The sequence below is a fragment of the Symphalangus syndactylus genome, chromosome 17, assembly GCF_028878055.3.
Source record: "Symphalangus syndactylus isolate Jambi chromosome 17, NHGRI_mSymSyn1-v2.1_pri, whole genome shotgun sequence".
Taxonomy (NCBI): domain Eukaryota; kingdom Metazoa; phylum Chordata; class Mammalia; order Primates; family Hylobatidae; genus Symphalangus; species Symphalangus syndactylus.
Genome location: NC_072439.2, coordinates 45250156 through 45271250, shown reverse-complemented (window position 1 = coordinate 45271250; position 21095 = coordinate 45250156). Strand labels below are relative to the sequence as shown.

General features: G+C 36.8%; 1 protein-coding gene and 1 long non-coding RNA gene across 12 annotated transcripts in view; one reads left to right on the top strand and one right to left on the bottom strand.

Moving 5' to 3' along the window:
• The window catches only part of LOC129466357 (uncharacterized), a 49077-nt gene extending 36659 nt beyond the window's left edge, over positions 1-12418 (top strand). For both annotated transcript variants that reach the window (XR_008652131.2, XR_008652132.2), the window contains one exon: positions 11672-12418. This is a non-coding gene — a long non-coding RNA (uncharacterized lncRNA). The remainder of the gene's footprint in view (positions 1-11671) is intronic.
• The window catches only part of TMEM117 (transmembrane protein 117), a 610505-nt gene that overhangs the window by 210791 nt on the left and 378619 nt on the right, over positions 1-21095 (bottom strand). The gene's annotated exons all lie outside the window — the stretch shown is intronic.

Below are 21095 nucleotides of genomic sequence, written 5' to 3'. Positions count from 1 at the left end.
TCATGACACTTGTTTCTTTCTGTGTTTTGTAATTTTTTATTATGCAGTCATGTTTATCAGCAATTTATTTGTGGAGATATTTTAAGGACTGATTTGTTAGTGTGTTCCCTCAGAAATAATGTCTGCTTCATTCTGTGAAGGGACTAAGGAAACTTCCAACCTGGCATCTCTCCAAAATAAATTTTTATGTGGAGTTTTTTAAGCCTACAGGTAGTGAGACTTTGGGCCATCAACTCACTTGAGGAACAGAATATTATGAATTCTAAGGGGATACTTTCTGTTTTCCACTCTCTAGGATCTCTGACAAGACAACCAAGTTTCCAAAGCACCTTTTTTATTTAAGGTAGTTTTTTGATTTTTCAGTGAGAGTGTAGCTATTCAAGGTTCCTGTCCTGATATTGGTTGCTTCTGATTTGACAACATGCTTTGTCTGAGCCCTTGGGTTTTGTTTCAGATGAGTGAAAAAACAAGTGCTCTAAGTCACTAGCATTGGCAGATGCCCTCAAGCCAGTCACGGTCCCACTCATTACCTGTCTGGGTTTGAGTCACACTTTATTTTTGGTCTCTAAAGATATCCTTTACTTTTGTACAAAAGACCATGGTTTTGAAAAGATTGCTGTTTTTCTTATCTGTCTGTTTTATTTTTAAAAATTACATAGCCAGAGTGTTTTGTATTGGGAAATTGTTGCTGTTGCTTTTTCCTGGTTATCTTGTCCATTGTATTCTTAGGAATAGTTCAATTTGTCCATACTCTTTCTCTCACCCTCATTTTAGCGTTGTAGAACACAAGGTGTTTTAACAAAGAATTCAAGTTTTCATCATTAGTCCTAGAAAAATATTCTTAAAGTCCAGAAATAATTAATTATAGAAAGAATACAGATATTTAATGATTTTCAAAGGTGCACAGCCAAATAAACCCTACAGATTCTAAGTCTGGTTATACTTGAGAAGTGTCTCCCCTCCCAACACATACTTCAATTCTACCTTTATTTCTCTGAAGAAGGGAAAGGCTAATCAAGTTTTCACTTTGTACCTTTTAGGACCTACAATATATTTATTGACAACTAATTAACATATTTTTCCATGATCCAGGCATTACTATGTTCCCAATTTTATAGAATAGGAACATATAACCATACAGCTTGGAGAGGATTGATAGCTGGTTCAGTGTCACAGTACAGCAGAGCCAGGATGCAGATTAAATACAATCATGCCTGATCCCAAAGTCCAAGCTCTTAGCAAACGGATTATGTGTCTATTTCACTAATGTTAACAATACTTAATGAAGTAATATTTTTTCAAACTAATTATTTTATATTTTCAGATTTTTTGTAAAAACATTTTATTTATTCAATGCATTCAACCAATACATCACCTACATTAAATATACAATAATTTTCAAAGGACTCTTGGAAACTTCAGTTCATTTGTACTCATCACCATTCAGTGTCACACCAGTTTGACAATCTTTATTTCACAAATGGTGAAGCAGGCACAGAGAAGTTTCATGATTTGCACAGAACAATTTAGCACTGCAGCCAAATTAGCCCATTTTATCTGGTCTTGTCCTTTGCTTATACTAGCATTTGGAAAATGGTAATCTCCTTATGCAAACACCGAAAACAGTAAGAATCCATTAGGTCCTGAAAGGCAGTGCAATCAGAGCAGGAATCACATGGCTAAGCCTCAGGTGCAGAGGACCTTGGGTTCTGGGAGTGGACCACTGGCTCGGCTGCTGAAGACCTCACTGATGGAGAGGGAGTGAGGATGACATTTGACCACCCTGCACCCTTTATCCCAAACCCACTTCCCACATTACTGGTACACTCCTCTAAGATTGAGTATATATCATTAGAGGGAAGTTTATAAAAATAAGTGTTTATCAAAATAAGTGTGATTAGTACCAATCCTACCCTTATACATTAAATTTAATGCTTAAAGCTGACTCTGATCATACATACATCAATAAAATTTGTATCCCTTGGCCCTTTTACATTTGCTCATAGGATTTACAAAATGTCTATATGTTTTATAAAAGTATTTATTAAATATTTTCCCATTTAAGGTTTTTTTGACCAGCACACATTGAATGTATTCTATTACTTATAGAAAAAAATGTAGTAGTTCAATTCAATTTAAAACAATATTCAGTTTACTAAATACTCATGGATTATTAATTCTGTGCCACTCCACTAAGCATTGTGATAGCTCATTGACTCACCTCAGGCTGTTCATCCTTGGAACAGTGAGCCCTGCATTCGTGACGTGATTGTTGTGAGACCTGGATGAGGTACTATTTTAAATGACCCAATATGTATGGTCATTATTATATAAGGTAAGCATACAGAGTTTCTGCCCTCAAAAAAATTTAGAATCAGTAAAATATATTCAAATCATTCGAGTAGGACAGAACAAAATGTCAACTGAAGCCATTACTACAACTCTACCATCTCTTATTCAAAACTTATTGAGACCAGATACCCTTTAAGATCTAAAATTCTTTAGATTCTAGAAGAGAAAATGGTATATATACAGCTATATGTATATAGTTTATAGACAGATGAATGATTGATAGATAGATAGATAGACATGGTTTGGCTGTGACCCTACCCAAATTTTATCTTGAATTGTAGTTCCTATAATCCCTACATGCCATGGGAGGGACCAGTTAGAGATAATTGAATCATAGGGGTGGTTTCTCCCATCCTGTTCTCGTGATAGTGAGTTAATTCTCAAGAGATCTGATGGATTTTATAAGAGGCTTCCCCCTCTGCTGGGCACTCATTCTTCTTCTTCCTGCCATCACGTGAAGAAGGACGTGTTTGCTTCCCCTTCCACCACAATTGTAAGTTTCCTGAGGCCTCCCTAGTCACGCTGAGTTGTGAGTTAATTAAACCTCTTTCCTTTATTAATTACCCAGTCTCAGGTATGTCTTTATTAGCAGTGTGAGAATAGACTAATATATATATATTATATATATATATTAGCATAGACTACTATATATAGTATATATATTACTAGTATGTATATTACATGTATACTCTTTATATATATATATATATGTATCTCTCTATATATATAGAGAGAGAGTGCACATATACAGTTTATCAGGTAAAACTTCCATAAGAAATACATTCATGCTTCTGTAACAAAACACCTATCTCTTCACACTTGTTGGGATAAATACAGATCATGAAAAGCCTCATGTCAGTTCAGATCTGGTTGTGCCAGAAACTGGATGAGGGCTGGGCAGGTTTCATGAAGCTTTATTTTTTTCTTTTTTGGCTTTCAACGCTTTCAAGATTTCAGAATTGTTAATAAGGAGCTGTAAATCTCAGAAGTGTGTTTAACTGACACAATTACTTATCCTCTATTTTCTCCTCCACATTTTCCATTTATCTAGACCTGAAGTTAAGTGGGTTCTCTTTCTGTAGCAACTACAAGTCAGCAACAGGCATCAGAATCACCTGAGCAATGCTCCTGGCACACAGTTGCTGAGCCTCACCCCAGGGCATTTGGGTTCTATGAAGTAGAACCCAGAACTCTGTATTTTTTCTAAATTCCTACATATGATTTGCTATACACTCTTCATTGAGAAGCATAGCTTGAAGAGACAATATACTAAAATTTATTTTTGCTTTATAGCTATGTGGTTTAATAGCATGAGAAATTCAACAAACAAGATTATTTCGTGTAACATTAACCACTCTCCAAATCCAAAGTTGCCTTTCCCAAAACCTTAGCATTTTGAGTGCTACTAAAAAATACTAGGCTATTACAAAAGTGACAGAATGAAAATGGCCATTCTTTCAGTGACCATTTTCATTATTACTTTCCCTAGATGGACACTTCCATACTCTGAATCCATACTGTGTGCACAGCTCATGTGGACCAATCCTTGGCCTACAGCTGTTCTTGTTTGTCATCTCTTCTTACTTAATTGAGCAATTTAATCAGCTTTTGGCATAGGCCTGTGAACCTTCTGTCAAAAAATCATGCTTGGTTACTACTCACATAAAAACAGGTAACTCCACAATTTCATATAATTTTCAGCCATCTCATCTAGCATATAATTTCCAAGAATTTAGAAGAAATGACTTAAACTATGTATTTGTATTTATAAAACTATTTTTTTCTAAAATCACTACTATATCTCCTTGGAGTGATGCAGAGAAGTTGATTTTACAGGACTTCTAAGTTCTCTCCTTAAGTACTGAGGAATGGCAATATATTGCTGCTTCACTTTGCCTATTTAAGGCTTCTGAACCTTTTTTCTTTCCCTTTTACACAAATGATCTTTAAGCTCTGCAGGTTACTGAGGTTTTCGTTTTGTTCTGGAGGAGACACAAGGCAATAGTTTATTTTTTCTTTCAGATGTAGCATGCTGTCATCTCCTTTTGTACACGACAAGTAAGTTAATAAAATTCATACTCATGATAACATGAGCCTAAGGTAAATACTTTTACTGCCTGGAGGGTACTATTGTATAGAAGCAAATGTAACATTCTTTTAGCATCTCTAGCTTCTCAAAGCCATTCTCACATATCTTTATATTCTTTTTCACTGTGATAGCTAATCCTTTCATACTGAACAGAGAAATACCATTTTCTGCAGTAAAACTAGATTAAAAGAAAGATTCTTAGCAAACATATCTAGTTGAAATAAGAATTAAGAATGCAAAATAAGTCTTCTGAATGATGGCAATGATGTGGATATTGGAGTTATTCATTCATATATTTAATAAGTATTAAAAATTAAACATATAGTTAAAAGAAGACATTGTTTGACAGATCAATAGGGTGACTATAGTTAATAATAATCTAGTGTACATTTCAAAATAGCTAGAAGAGAATAATTCAAATATTCCTAGCATAAAGAAAAGATAAATATTTAAGGTGGTATATATCTCAATTACCCTGATTTGATCTTTACACATTATATGAATGTATCCAATTATCATGTGCACCCTGAAAATATGTACATCTATTATGTACCAATAAAAAATTAATTAGTTACATGCTAAAGCACTTTTCTAGACTCTTGGGCTACATCAATAAAAACAAACAAAAATTACAGAGTTTACATTCTAGTGGGAACAAAATACTTAAACAGTAAACACAATAAATAAGTTCCATAATATGTTACAAGGCAACAAATGACATGAAAAAAAAGAAAAAAATTAAGCCTAGTAAGACAAATGGGAGTGCTGTGGGAGGTGGGAGCAGAGGAGGGAGATAGTTGCAATTGTACTTGGGGTGGTAAGGCTAAGATTCATTGAGAAGATGACATTTGAGCAAAATGGACAGCAGGTGGGAGATATCATATACAAAAAACAGAGCAGTAGGAGCAAGGAAGCTTGTTACTAAAGTGCATTGATTATCTCTATCTATCCACTGACCTCTGAAGACAAGAGATAAGATATAACTGGTGCCTGACAAGAACCTCCTTTGCCCTCTGGCCCCCAGGAATGGCATAGTTAGGGCTGACTTACTCTAGAAACCACAATAATCTTCCAATACTCTCAGATCCTGTCTCATTATCAAGTTATGGGCCCCTTGAAACAGTTAAGCAATAAGATGTGGCAAGACTAAAATTGGTACCAGAAAAACAATAAGGAAAAATGGATCAGGATTAGCTGCAAAAGATAAGCAGAAAGGCAAAGCCGAAATCACTTATTGGATGTTCAAATAGAAGATGATCAAAGTCATTGAAAGAGAAAACAGAGCTGCAGGCCTAAAAGAGAACCCTAAATCAGCAATAGATAATAGATATGGGCATGTAAGTAGCTCACACTGGCCGGCTTATTTAATGTGATCTTTAAGGCTTGTGTTTATGCCTTTCTGCCTCATTAAGGTTATCTACAACTATTTTGTTGTATTTTATATCCCGCTTTCAAATGTGTCCTAGAAGAGGCTCTAGGTACACCTTATCCTTACAAATACCAGGTTGGATTCTCTTAATCCATTTTCACAGCCACCTGAAAAAAGCTTTAATTTCATCAAATGCTCTTGAAATAGAAAGTCTGCTGTATCCATTCTTCCTTAGAGGTAGTGAATAGATAGATCAATGGTAAGTAAATCATTGGTGACAGCTCCATATGAGTCATTTAGGATATTACAGAGGGTCTCTAATACCCTAAGAGATATTACAGAGTGTGTACTGTACCCCTTACCTGAAGCAGCCATCTAAAAAAACAAATACTGGTGGCCAAAAGGGTTATTTCAGGAGATGACTGAAACATTAGGACATGGTGCTTTGCCTGAGAAGTGGCTGCTTCCTTGATTTAATCCTGTTTATAACTCAAGACCCAGCACAAATGCAACATATCCATTGTCTCTATTAGACTATGAAATTCCTCCAGGTTAGAGATCCCATCTTATTCAATCTGAATTTCCTTAGCACATAGTATTAATGCAAAAACATTACTGAGTGCTAAGCATTAAAAATATATAGCTGTTGTCCCCCAGGGACTTTCAAATATTTGATAAGTGATTAAATTAACCAGTGAATATCAGGCTAACAGCACTAGTTCTAAAAGGCAAAATATGAAGAACTATACAGTCAGAGCTACACTTACAGGGAATAATATAAAACAGTATACTTTTTAAAAATAGAGAAATAAGAATTTTGTTTTGATAAGCATATAGATCAAAAAAACAGATGAAAATATTAAAGATCATGATGACCTTGATTTTTTTAACATTTACATTTGTCCATCTGGATTAGACTGATATGGAGGAAATAAATAAGCAAATATAAGTCTGGATATAATTAAAAAGCACATATACATTAAATAGTTTTAAGAAGCCTCCCTAGTAAGAGTCCATCTGTGCAAGAAACTAATACGTAGTAGAAAACTTGTCTGCCTTGAGAATTAAGTAAGGATGGCTAAATATAAAATTACTGCTGGTTTAGCATAAGATTATTTTATACATACTCCCAGGTTCTCCCACTGTTGAAATGACTCCCAAGGAATAGGGTAGGCCTGCTTAAAGGTAGGGTAACTGCTTCTGGGAATCACTACCGTGTAGTGTAACCTCTCAATAATTTAAATGTTAATGTGCTTCCAAAGCACCAAGAACACATGCACAGGATAACGATGCTTTGGGAGAATGGAGACAAAATCTATTTTGCTTTTTTAGTGCCATTATGGTCTAAATTTTTATGTATAAATTATTAACTTTTATTCCTTTTTTTCTTCCACAGGATCGTTATAAAGTGAAGAGTGCTAACGTAGTCCTAATATTAGGCACAGTAAAATTAGTCTTCCAGGATATACCATGTGGTAACTCAAAGTTATATGAAACTGAGCAGAGTTATGACTATTACTAGATTTTTTAAACATATGCTCCTAGCAGAAACAGGCTATTGTGAGAGTAAATCATTCTCATTTTCACCTGTCCCTTTCCATAGGAAAACTGGTTACGTGTGACACAACATATGGAGATGTTTGGCAGTAATTCACCCATGTATGCTGCCCTCTCTGCATCTTTCCATGTGCATTTAACAGCTCAGAGAGAATTTGCAAAGTTGGCTATCAATTAAACAAACAAGTTGTAGAATGAAGGATATCATGCTCCCTAGACCAGTCTTGCTCGGTTTGCCAACCCTGGCTTTCTGGAGGAAACAAACGTTCTGATTACTTTCTTTGGGACATAAGATTCCTCGGAAAGGCAAGTCAAAAGGAGTTCCTGAGCTGTCAGTATTGGTCCTGGAAGGGCTTCCAGTAATATCTTTAAGAGCAGATGTCAAAATCCTAACCACATCTCATTATCAGGACTCCCAATGGCCCTTTTCACAAAAGTGGAGGTTTTGGCAGAGGTTCTAGCCAAATCATCGGCTGATCATTCTGCATTCCACCTGCTGAAACACCCTTAGGAATTTCTATTGGATATGTTATTATATTCTGTCACATATTGCTACAGAACATTCTGATTACCTGTTTTAAAAGTGCTGCTTTGTGTTAGAATGGGTGGTAGAACGCATGTGAAAAAAGGCACTAATAATAACACTATAAGAAAGTAGGAGCACGTGTGTGTGTGTATGTGGGTGTGTGTGTGTGTGTGTGTGTGTCTTTTAGGTCTGAAAATGAGCAGAACTATATAAACTGTTTCATCTTAAGCATTAACCAGACTATATTTTCTTGAGCATCATGTTAAAAAGAAGTAACAAACTACTAAAAAAAGACCCCAAATCCATGATAGAGCAAAGACCATCCACTTGATTCAGAGAATAGAGCATCACTAAGTCAGTGCTATTCATTGCACATGGTGAAATACTGGAATATTTGTATCATGAAAACTAGGAATAATTTTACCAACTAGTAAAACATGACTCAATAATATGTATACAACATAAATTCACAACCATAAATAGGAGTTCATGAAAAAAACAAAGGCTTTTAAGCACCAATGTCTTTTCCTAATGATTTCTGCTTTGTTATTTTTAATAACTCGCTTTTCTGTTCTGCTTTTTATAGACTAGTTCTTCTTAGAAGATATGCAACAGCAGGTGGCAAAGTCTGAAATATAACTTATAGGACAAAGGTTTGAAAATGGGAACTTTTATCACTGATTTTTTCATAAATAGGAAAAAATCTTATTTAATTTTCGGGATGGAACATTTTGATTCAGCTCATGACCTTAGCTTAGAAACCATTGTTCCTTTGATCATTGTTTCAGCAATCATGCTTTGTATTACTACCAGGACTAGATACTAGAATAGTCACTGATAATGCAAAGTAAGACAAGATGTCAGCTCTTATCAAAAGGCATTTTTAAGGCTGAAGGGGAATACAGACAAATAAATCAATGATTACCTGTATATAAATTCAAAGATTGAGCTATAAATAGGTTTCTATTGCAGTGCAGAGTGAGAGCACCTAAATTACACTCAACCCTACAGAGGGAAGCTTCCTGAAAGAGGTGACATGGTTATTTCAAAGACTGAGTAGGGGTTACCTTAAGGAATAAGAAAAGCACCATCTAGGCAGAGGGAGGCGTACAAGCAAAAAGGTACGAGTACTTGGCATAGGAAGTTATGCTTACATATGTTTGAGATTGCATTAGTTTTCTATTGTTCCTGGAACAAATTACCACAAATTAAATGGCTTAAAACAACATGCATTTACTACCTCACAGTTGTGTAGTCAGAAAATGAGGTACATTGTAAAAGCAGGAACAGAAAACCAGGAAAGCCACAAAGTGAAAAAGGGTATAAGCAGAGCTGAGTTCCTTTCTGGAGGCTCTAGGAAAGGATCTGCTTTCAAGACATTCTGGTTGTTGGCAGAATTCAGTCCCCTGCAGCTGCGGGACTGAGGTCCCCATTTCCTGGTAAGCTGTAGGCTGGGGTTTTTCTCTGCCTCTAGAGGCTGCCTGCTTGGTCCCCTTCTACCATCTTCAAGGCATGTCAGGATGAGCCAGCTCCCTTTCATGCTTTGAATCCCCCTGGGCTCCCCTCCCCATCTGCCCCATATCTCCTGCTGCATCTCCCTAACTCTTCTGCCTTTTTCTGCTGCATTTCAGGGCTTATGTGATCACAGTGGGCTCATCCAAACAATCCAGGCTAATTTCTCTACTTTTTATTTTACTTTGTTTTTGAAATGGAGTCCCGTTCTGTCAACCAGGCTGGAGTGCAATGGCATGATCTTTGCTCTTGTAGCCTCTATCTCCCGGGTTCAAGTCATTCTCCTGCCTCAGCTTCCCAAGTAGCTGGGATTACAGGCACCCGCCACCACACTGGGCTAATTTTTGTATTTTTAGTAGAGATGAGATTTTGCCACATTAGCCAGACTGTTCTCGAACTCCTGACCTCAAGTGATCCGCCCACCTCAGCCTCCCAAAGTGCTGGGATTACAGGTGGAAGCCACTGCACCTGGGCCTAGTTTCTCTGCTTTAAGGTCAGCTGATTAGTAACCTGAATTCCATCTGCAAAGTCCCTCCCCAGCAGTATCCAGATTGGTGTTTGGTTGAAGAACCAGGGGACAGGAATGCTGGGGGACATGTTTAGACTTCTACTTACTGCAGGGATGTGGATTTTAGGCCTTGGCTTGGGAAGGTCTTGCTAAGTGTGAAATGTGAGGGAAGTAGTCAATCAATGAATACGTAGAAAAGAGGGATTCTATCAAATGGGCTATTAGCTATCAACTCCCTCACTGTTTTATGTGATACACCCAGGCCAAACATGCAGTCCCGCCCCCTTTCCCACCTCTTCTCTCAGCACACTAGGCTACTCAGTTGCATATTAATCCTTTGAGACCTTATTCCTTATGCAGCTTGCCTTTGATCCTATTTTTAAAACCCACTTTCACTTGCACAGAATCATTCTGTGTGTTCTCTAGGCTTGCTACTGGTCTCTAAAATAAGTTTTCCCAGCCCCCTTAATGAAGGTCACAGCATAGCACTCTCTAAGATTGTCTAGTTAATGTTTACACCAAACAATATAGTGATAATTGCGCAGGAACCAGGCAAAAACATGTTAAGCACATACCTTTAGTATAGCTAAGGTACTTTTATAAAGTACTTTATAATTAATCACACCCAGCTTCATGTCACCTAAAAATGTAAGTATTCTCAATTAACAGCTATGCAAAGTAAGTATCCAAAATTAAGAGAGCAATGCATTTACTAAGATCACACCACAGCGTACTCTCACACATGCAACAACTATATTGACATACATACAATAATAGGGAATGTCTAAATAAACAAGGGCATTTTTATATCCTTACTAAATATACTCATTAGGTAATAGTTACCCTATATGAATGGAAAATATTAGAAATACACCAAAATTTTTACTGTAATTATCTCTAGCTGAGGATTATTGGCAATTTTTTATTTCTTTATACATTTCTAAATTTTCTAAATCCAAAATGATTTTACATATATGCCTCTGTATGCATGTGTGAAAGAAAAACAAAACAATTGCTGGTTATAAATGATTATAATGATGTTCATTGGATTATTTTATTATCCTTAAATATGAAAAAATCAAGTAAAGGTACGTACTAAGATAGAGAAGGCAACTAATAGACGTAGAAAGTTATTTTAAAGTAACAGTTTGGATTAAAACGGTTTTTTGTTTAACTACACATCAAATGAAGTTATTTCTGCATACAAGATGGAGGTGCTACTGACCGACTCATCACACTTTTGCCAATCAGTACAACTAAGCTGTGAGGTACCTGCATCCACTTGCTGAAATTCAGGATAACTCTAGATATGGCAGGGGATATATGTCTGAATTATCCACTAGGCTTTTTTTTCCCGAGCTTTCATAACAATTCTACAATGGCTCAAAACCTTTAAGTATGTAGAGAGACATGATAAGATGTCAGGTAGTTCTTTTACATGGTTGTTTACAAAATCTCACTGAACAAGATAGAGGAACATGAGCTGCATGTGGCTTAATGAGGGAGTATTGATGATGATGATGATGATGATGATGGTGATCAAAGCAGAGATACACTGTCTACCATAAATGTGTGCTCTCACCAACTGTTAACACTGGGAACTGGCTGCCCAGTCAGGGCCACATTTTTTGGTGCCTTTTTTGAAGCTAGGTGAGGCCATGTGATTAGTGCTCCTCAGTGGAACGTGAGTTGAAGTGATTTATTTCACTTCTAGGTGGTGTTAGTTATAAACCTTCTTTTTTATTTTCTTCTGCCTAGATAAAGAAGACACTGAGGCCCTAAGGGGTGGCTGAGCTACCAAATAAAAAGAGCCTGCACCACTGAATCACAACAGGGAAGAAAGCCATCTGCCAGCCAGGACAGCCCACAATGGATTGTTATATAGCACTGAAATATTTGGGTTATTTGTTATTACAGCTAGTATTTCCCAAACTAACACAATGATAAAGATAGTCAGTAATAATAGAACACTGTGCTGGTTAATATTAGGTGTCAACTTGACTGGATTGAGGGATGCCCAGATGGCTGAAGAAGCATTGTTCCTGGGTGTGTCTGCTAGGGTATTGCCAGGTGAGATTGGCATTTGAGTCAGCGGACTGGGAAGAAGGACCTACCAATTGGTGGGCACCATCCAACTGGCTGCCAGCAAGGCTGGAACAAAGCAGGTAGAAGAAGGGAGATAAGCAGCTTGCTGCTGAGTCTTCCCACTCTCACTCTTCCCTTGCCATGCTGGACACTTGGCTTCCTCTCTTCCTGGTCTTCGACATCAGACTCCAGGTTCCTTGGCCTTTTTGAACTCTAGGATTTGCACAAGCAGACTCCCAGAAGCTCTCGGGCCTTCAGCCTCAGACTGATGGTTGCATTGTCAGCTTCCCTGGTTCTGAGACTTTGGACTTGGACTGAGCCACACTGCTGGCTTCTCTATTTCCCCAGCTTGCAGATGACTTATGATGGGACTTTGCCTTGTAATTGTGAGTCAATTGTGTAAGCCAATTCTCTCTAATAAACTCCCTTTATGTATATATATATAAAGCAGTTTTGTTTTGTTTTGTTTGTTTTGTTTTTTTTGCGACAGAGTCTTGCTCTTGTTGCCCAGGCTGGAGGGCAGTGGCGTGATCTCGGCTCACTGCAACCTCCACCTCCCGGGTTCAAGTGATTTTTCTGCCTCAGCCTCCTGAGTAGCTGGGATTATAGGCACCCACCACCACACCTGGCTAATTTTTGTACTTTTAGTAGAGATGGGGTTTTCCCATTTTGGCCAGGCTGGTCTCAAACTCCTGACCTCAGGTGATCCGCCTGCCTCAGCCTTCCAAAGTGCTGGGATTACAGGCGTGAGCCATTGCACCCAGCCATATAAAGCAGTTTTTACATACATCCTCTTGGTTCTGTCTCTCTGGAGAACCCTGACTAATACAACTACTTACTATGTGTCAAGTATTATGCTAAGCAATTTATATACATTATCCCATTTAAAGTGTATCCCAGACTCTCAGAAGTAGATATGCTATCTCCTTTTAAAGGGAAAAAAAAAAACCATGATGTAGACAATTGCGTAATTTATCAAGGGTAATTAAAATGTTGTATCTTTTACATAATAGATTTGAGAACCATGTCTAGGATCTCTTTTCAACCCAAACTCTTAACTACAATGTGGTATTTATAGGTTTGAAATTGATAGAATAACCTTATCCAAAGAGCCTGATTAATGAAATGATGCCCACCTAGAGGGAATGCTGAGGTTTAATATTATCAATCAATGAACTGGATGAAGACATACAGTTCTACATATCAAACCTGCAGGTGACAGGGAGCTGACAGAGATTAAGTAGACTACATGAGAGAAAAGGATCAAAACATCTATTAAAAGAATGCAGAAATGACTGGGGTCTTACAAATTAAAAGTAAATAAGGTTAAATATAAGTTTCTGTTATCATAGCCAATAAACAAATTAGATAGGTACAGAATGGGAGCGGCATGGCTTAGCAGTGAGAAGAGTTATATGACAAAGTTTAGTTGTCGGTGCATTCAGTTTGGGTCAATAAATTGATGTGATTATCAGAGACAAATGTAATATTGGGCTAAATTAACAGTGTATCTAAAACATGTGAGGTAACAGCAAAACTCCACATTTTAAGAAAAAGATTGGTAAGTGTCCAAGATACTGAAGCATCTTGAATTCAAGTCAATTAAGAAATAACAAGATGTTGTAGATGCTTGCACTGAAAAAAAATACTGAGGTGAATTATATTACGTGTCTTTAATTATGTAACAGTTTGTCATATGGAAGAGAAAGTTTTGGTATAACCTCAACAGTTGGAACAATAATCACAGAATGTAAGCTCAGGAAAAATGATTTAGGTGTCACTGTAAGGAGAAACTTTCAAATACTGAGACTTGTCAAGAGCTGGAAGGGGCCGTCCTGTGAGGTAATGAGATTTCCATTACTGGAGGCATCAAAGCATAGTCTAGACAATTCTTTTGCAAGAATAATCCAATGCTGAAATTAACAAAATAATCATGAAATTCTCCTCCCAAACTGAGAAACTACAATTAAATGGATGATTTATAGCTAAATTTTAATCAGTTCATACCCAAGTCAGTAACCACTTTATAAGTTGTGAAGATTGAGTTATTAATAACTTTCCTGAAGCATGGTGAATAGGAAGAGACAAAAATCTAATAAAAAAAGAAATACGCAGCATTTCAGCCTTTGTACACCCAGCTCACCACCATTAACTGAATTTTGAACAATCCACCTCACTCTACCTGCAGAGGCACAGCCACAAATAAACATAGAACACAAATAAGCTATAAATAAATAAATATCCCAATTATAGTCTGTGCTTATGATTATGTATGTGGAAAGAGCTGATTGTTTATAAGACTTGGGTGACAGGATTGCAAAGAGCTTGTTCATTTCGCATTGAGCCTTCAATGAGCTATAACAGTAAACTTTTTGTGTAAAGAAGAAAAGGAAAATGGATGCTCAATAATATTTTGCCCAGCACATAGAATTTTTTTATCTAGTGAAATTTACAGACTTAGAGACTTGACCATTTAGTCCAAAATAGTTAGAAATATCTTTCTTTTCTAAAGCAATGTTTCTTTCCTGAAGTGATAGGTACTGCACCGTAAATTGAATGCCCCTACATGAAACCAGTAAGAAATGTCTCTTATATTTCTTTAACGGTTTGTAGCTTGATTTTTGTTAATCTGAAAAATGCAGCTGGGACAGTAGTTTATCAATATGAGTAACATGACTGGCTTGGGTATTTTACAGTCATGCAGAACTTTACCTCTTTCCTTCCTGAGCTAGTCCTCCATGATATAATACTGTACCAAACTTCATTTTTTATATTCTTAACACTGTTACTCTCTTCTTGGGTTGTTTTATAAAGTTCTGTGAGGATAGCATTTTAAGGACATTTATATATAGAGAGAGCATTCTTTCCATCACCAGTACCAATTCCGTAGTACTAGAAACACCTCACAATGCAGAGAATGAAATGGTTGTAGTCAAGTGAGAGCCACCAGATTTTATTCTCCATATAGAATTATTTTCAAAGGGAAAAATATTTCCTTTTGGTTTAATTAAACCAGAGCTTAATCGAGAGCTGAAAGCAAGCTCTATGGCCAATTTCCCTTGGGGTCTAGGTTAAGTTATTTGAACTCTCATCCTTCTCTCCATATGTAAGGCAAAAAAATAGTTATCTGGCACAACTATGTTTGACAGCCTAAGTGCTAAATTCTATACAACTTTATGGGGATCCATGGATAAACAAATCATAGCTCTTGCCACTGAGGAATTCAGTTTGATAGGGATCTCTATACATGAGATGACTAGTTAACAAAGACTTGCACGCTAAAGCAATACTGAGATAGCACTTCTATACTTCATATTAAAAGAGATGTATTATTCACTCGTTCATTCCACAGGTATTTATTGGGCATGTACTATGTGCCAAGCACCATTCTAGGTGCTGGGTATAAAACAAAGAATGAAAGAGAAAAAAAAATCCTTGCCCTAGAAGAGCTTCAGTTCTACTAAAAATGATAATGTTCCAGTCTAGTCAACCCTAAGTGAGGCAAGCACTTTCATATGTAGATGGTGTTATCCTTCACAATATTAGTAATAATGTTTGAGAAGAAATTTTGAAATATGTAGAAGATTAAACTTCTTTCTTAAAAATCAGACAAACAAATAATATACCTTCCTTATTCCCATCTCCCCCTTGAGCTTCTATTTTATTTTTCTTCCATTACAAACTTCTTGAATAAATCATCTATACTTGCTGTTCTTTATCTTCACCTCTCACTTAACCTGTCTCCAAATTATTTCTACATCGTAACATCTACTGAACTGACTTCCTACATATTAACAAAAACCATTCATTCATTTCAATTAAACCAATAAACATCTGTCCAGGATTTTGTATACCTGACTTTCCAGCAGCATTTGTTACAGTTGACCACTGCTCCCTTTTACAGTTCTCACTCCTTTGATTTGTGATACTGTTCTTATCTGCTGCCCCTCCTCCATCTCTGTCAATTTACCTTTTCCAGCTCTACCTTCCTCATTCGACAAAAAAATAAATAAATAACTAAATGGTGGTATTCATTGGGCCTTTACCTTGGCCATCATGTCACCTAACTCCATACTCTCTGCTCAGGTAACTCCCATAACCTCTATAATCATCTGTGGGCAAAAGACGTTTGAATATGTATATCCAATTGTATTCTCCCCTGAGTTATGTGCTCTTAGGCTTGAGCAGATCTAGTTCACCCCTCATTTGACATTTCCATTTATACATCTTTCAGCCTTCTCAAACTCAACATCATTATTCCCATCCTATTCTAAACAAACTGCTCTTCTTCTAGTGCTCCCTCACTCAGTGAATGACACTAATCCAGTTTCATAAGCCTGGGGTCATCCTTGCTTCCTCCCCATTTTCAACTCCCACCACTATTATCACAAAATCTCGCCAGCTCAACCTCCAAAATATCTGTCAAATATGTCCTCTTCTCTCTTCTCCACCATCAACACCTTAAGCTCCATCTTCTCTGGCCTAAACTCCTAAATGAAATCTCTGCAGCAACTCTTTGTCCTCAAAAAAATTCCCTATTTCCTAGCCAAAGTAGTGATAAAATCTGCTTTAATAGTTTCTTATATCCTTAGAATTCAAAATATTTACCATACTTTAAAATCTTTAAAGCCTGGTCCTTCAACCTCTCCAGCTCTTTTCCTCACTCATGCAACTTCAGCCAGAATATACAATTTCAAGGTCCTGGTATTTCTAGGAATCTCTTTCTCTTTGGATCTTCAAACACTCTGATCCTTCTCCATGAGACTCCATGCCCGTTGCCACTGCCTCTCTTCAACCTGCTGGCTGAGTTTCATTCTTCAGGCATCACCACTTTTTTCGAGAGGTCTTACTTGACCTCCTTCTTTTAAGTCAGGATTTTCTGTTGTGTGATAATCTCACTAGATAAACTCTGTACAAAATGTTCATCAAATGCTCAACACATTTAAATATATTGGTTTTCCCTGCCAAACTGTAAACTCCCTAAAAGTAAGAACTCTGTATCTTACTTACAAGTGTATTTTAGAAACTAACACAGTGCTAGTTATGAGATAGGTATTCAGAACGCTTTTGTTGAATAAAAGAAGAAATAAATAAATGAATGACTTTATTAAAATTATTCAAAGTTCTGGCCTAAGAAAACTCAAGATAAGTAACAAATATAATTGATAAAATTTCATCATCATGTTATATATTAAAACAAAAAAATTAAACTACCCAAAGCACAAAACTAAAAAAAATAGTTAAGTATAGTGAGCAGGGATTAGCAACCTTTTTCTGCAAAGAACTGGATAGTAAATATTTTTGGCTTTTGGGGCCACAGTGTCTCTCTGTCATAACTTCTCAACCGCTATTTTATCCCAAAATGAACTATGCACAATATGTTAACAAATGATTGTGGCTGTGTTCCAGTAAACTTTATTTACAAAAAACAATGGTAGGCTGGATATGGCCCAAGGGTCATAGTTCTCTGATCTCTTCATTAAATGTCAACAGTACATTTGTTTAAAAATAATGATATTCACAAAGTATGTTCTATAATATACTTAGATTATAATGTCAAGAAAAGAAATCCGGGGTTCTCCAAATATTACACAGAGAGTTAAACTAATATGGTTAAAATATTTGCACGGAAAAAGCTTAAAAACTTAAAAAAAAAGTTCAAAGCAATTACCAGTGGATCATGAATGTATGGAGAATTGATTTCTCTTTGAGCTTTTCTGAACTTTCTTAGACATTAACCATTTGTTTTATATTTAGAAATAAATAATTCATCATTTTAGTAATTAGGGGAAAATAAGCATTAAAGGTATGTAAGTGTAAAGAAAATTTACCCATAAATAACTAGAAGAAAATATGTGGGAAATATTTATTTGACTTACTGATAAACCTCTATTATTAAAATTTATGAAATAAATTTCAAAGAAAAAAAGTAAAATACATAACAATATTGCAATCATTTTATGAAAATAAGTATTTAAAGTACCCAAAACAACCTGGGATGTTTTGTGCAGAAAATCTGATAGAGAAACATTAACATATTATCTATATTAAGAACCTATTGGTAATAAGAACGATTCTAGTGTATTAAGCAACTAAAGAATAAAAAAATGTCAAACAGGCAATTCATGAAACTACACACATTTCACAAACGTATGAAAACAATCCACATCCAAACTCAAAAGAAGGCAACCAAGTTAAACACCAAGGCAAATGGCCCCCAACTGTAAAAATCCATTGAAAACACAATTTTACTTTATATCCTCAGTAAATTGAAGAAAGTTATTAAATCGATAAAATAAGAACAGGTTGCCAGGCATGGTGGCTCACGTCTATAATTCCAGCACTTTGGGAGGACGAGGTGGATGGATAGCCTGAGCTCAGGAGTTTGAGACCAGCCTGGGAAACATGACAAAACCTTGTCTCTACTAAAAATACAAAAAATTAACCAGGCATGCTGGCACACACCTGTGGTCCCCACTACTTGGGAGGGTAAGGTGGGAGGCTCACTTGACCCTGGGAGGCGGAGGTTGCAGTGAGTCAAGATTTCACCACTGCACTCCAACCTGGGTGACACAGTAAGACCTCATCTCAAAAACAAAAAACAAAACAAAAACAGGCTACTTTAAAAGGTTATAACTTGAAAAAAAGAAACATTTTGGGGCTGGGCGCGGTGGCCCATGCTTGTAATCCCGGCACTTCTGGAGGCCGAGGTGGGTGGATCACATGAGGTCAGGAGTTCGAGACCAGCCTGGCCAACATGGCGAAACCCCATCTCTACTAAAAATACAAAAATTAGCTGGGTGTGGTGGCACGCACCTGTAATCCCAGCTACTTGGGAGGCTGAAGAAGGATAATCACTTGAACCCAGGAGACACAGGATGCAGTGAGCTGAGACTGCACCACTGCATTCCAGCCTGGGTGACACAGCAAAACTCAGTCTCAAAAAAAAAAGAAAGATTTTGCAAAGAAAACTACCATATAAGTAGGTGTGTTGAAATTAAAAACACATGCACACAATAGAGGCAGTGTTATGGGTTTAACTGTGTTCCTGAAAAGTATATATTGAAATCCTAGCCCCCACAGAATGGGACCTTATTTGGAAATAGGGTCATTTTAGATTTGATTTGTTAAGATGTCATACTGGAATAGGTGAGCCCTTAATCCAATATGACTGGTGTCCTAATAGGAAGAGGAGAATGATTCAGAAAGAATAACTGCTATGTAAAGACACAGAGACACACAGCAAGAAGACAGCCATGTGAATGAAGATGGAGGCAGAGGAGTGAATTACGATACCACAAGCCAAAGAATGTCTCAAGCTACCAGAAGCTAAAGAGGCGAGAAAGGATCCTCCCCTAGTGGCTTAGAGGAAGCATGGCCCTGCCAACACCTTGGTTTCAGACTGCCAGCCTCAGAACTGGGAAAGAATACATTTCTGTTGTTTTAAGCCTCTTATTTAATGGTAGTTGGTTATGGCAGCCATAGGAATCTTAATACAGACAGTAAATAACAGAATGTGCAATCCTAAAAGAACCTATGAAAAATGCTTTCCAGTGGCTTTCCACTGTCCCCAGTGTAAAATCCATTCATCTTAACAAAGCCTTCAAGACTTTTACCTGATGATGGCCACTGCTTACAACCAAACTTCATCTCCCAAGCACTGCTGCCTCACCCACTATGTTTTATTCTGGCCATCTTTGAGTTCCTCAGGAATATTAGTTCCCTTGAGCTAAGGCAAATGCCTTGGCTGCCTTGGGGCTTTGCACATGCTGTTCCCTATGCCTGGAACACTCTTTCCTCCACTTTCTCTCTGCTTGGCTCATTCTCATACTTCTCCCCTTCTCAGCAAAAATGTTACTTTCTCAAGAGGCATTCCTTAATCATTTCTAAAGTTACCATCCCCTCTCCCAGTCTTGGTATTTCCTATTATGGTAATCAGTTTCTGCAATAGAAAATAGCATAGTTAAGAGGAGTCTAACTTAGATGGGGTAATTAGGGACAGCCTCTTGACATGTTGGACCACTGAATGGGTTGAACCATTTTACTATGATATTAAATACTATTGCTGAGAAGCATAACTTGGGAGAAATCTTTCAGGAATATATTTGGCTCAATGTATTCAGAGGCTTCAAAAATATGTTCTAAGAAAAAAATGGGGGAAAAGGGACAGTTTTTCATTTCAAAAGAATTCCAGTCAGTGAATGTCAAAGGAAAGAGGGAAATACAGTATCACCATTAGGCAAACACCACAGTAATAATTATTGCTGATAAGATCCACTAACAGATGCTAAGATTAATGGGCAAAAGTTGAGGAGAAATAGGATATTTGTGTAAGTCTCAAAGTTATCTCCCCTCAAGATATTTATTAATAAAAAGAGAAAATGCAGAATACTGGATCAGATATCTCAGGACAGAAAAACATGTTGTTGCAAAAACTGGCAAAATTTGAATAAGATCTCTAGTTTTGTCTTTGCACAAATGTCAATTTCCTGATTGCATAATTGAATTGCGATTATGTAAAGCATCAATATTAAGGGAAACTTGTTGAAGGCTACAGGTACACTCTATATCATTTTTGCAACTGTTTTGTCAGACTAAAATTATTTCAAAATAAAAAGTTAAAAATTTAAAAGTTAATTTTAAAAAGTCACAGGGAAAAGAGAACATTGATCCATCAAGATGTAAAATTCACTGGTTCTGCCTCCAGGAGGTAGAAAGAAACTTGCTTGATTATTTAGACCTTGCTTGGCCTACATTGAATGCATGTATGTCTGTATTGAAAATGCAGGCTTTAAAAAAGTTCATCCGGAAAAGAAAAATAAAGTTGGAGGTCTCACATTTCCTAATTTCAAAACTTACTACAAGGCAGGGAAAAGCTTCATGACATTGGAATTGGCAATTATTTCTTTTTTTTTTATTTAAAAAATTATAAATTTTTTTATTTTAAGTTCTAGGGTACATGTGCACAATGTCCAGGTTTGTTACATATGTATACATGTGCCATGTTGGTGTGCTGCACCCGTTAACTCATCAATTACATTAGGTATACCTCCTAATGCTATCCCTCCCCCCTCCTCCCACCCCCCGGCAGGCCCCA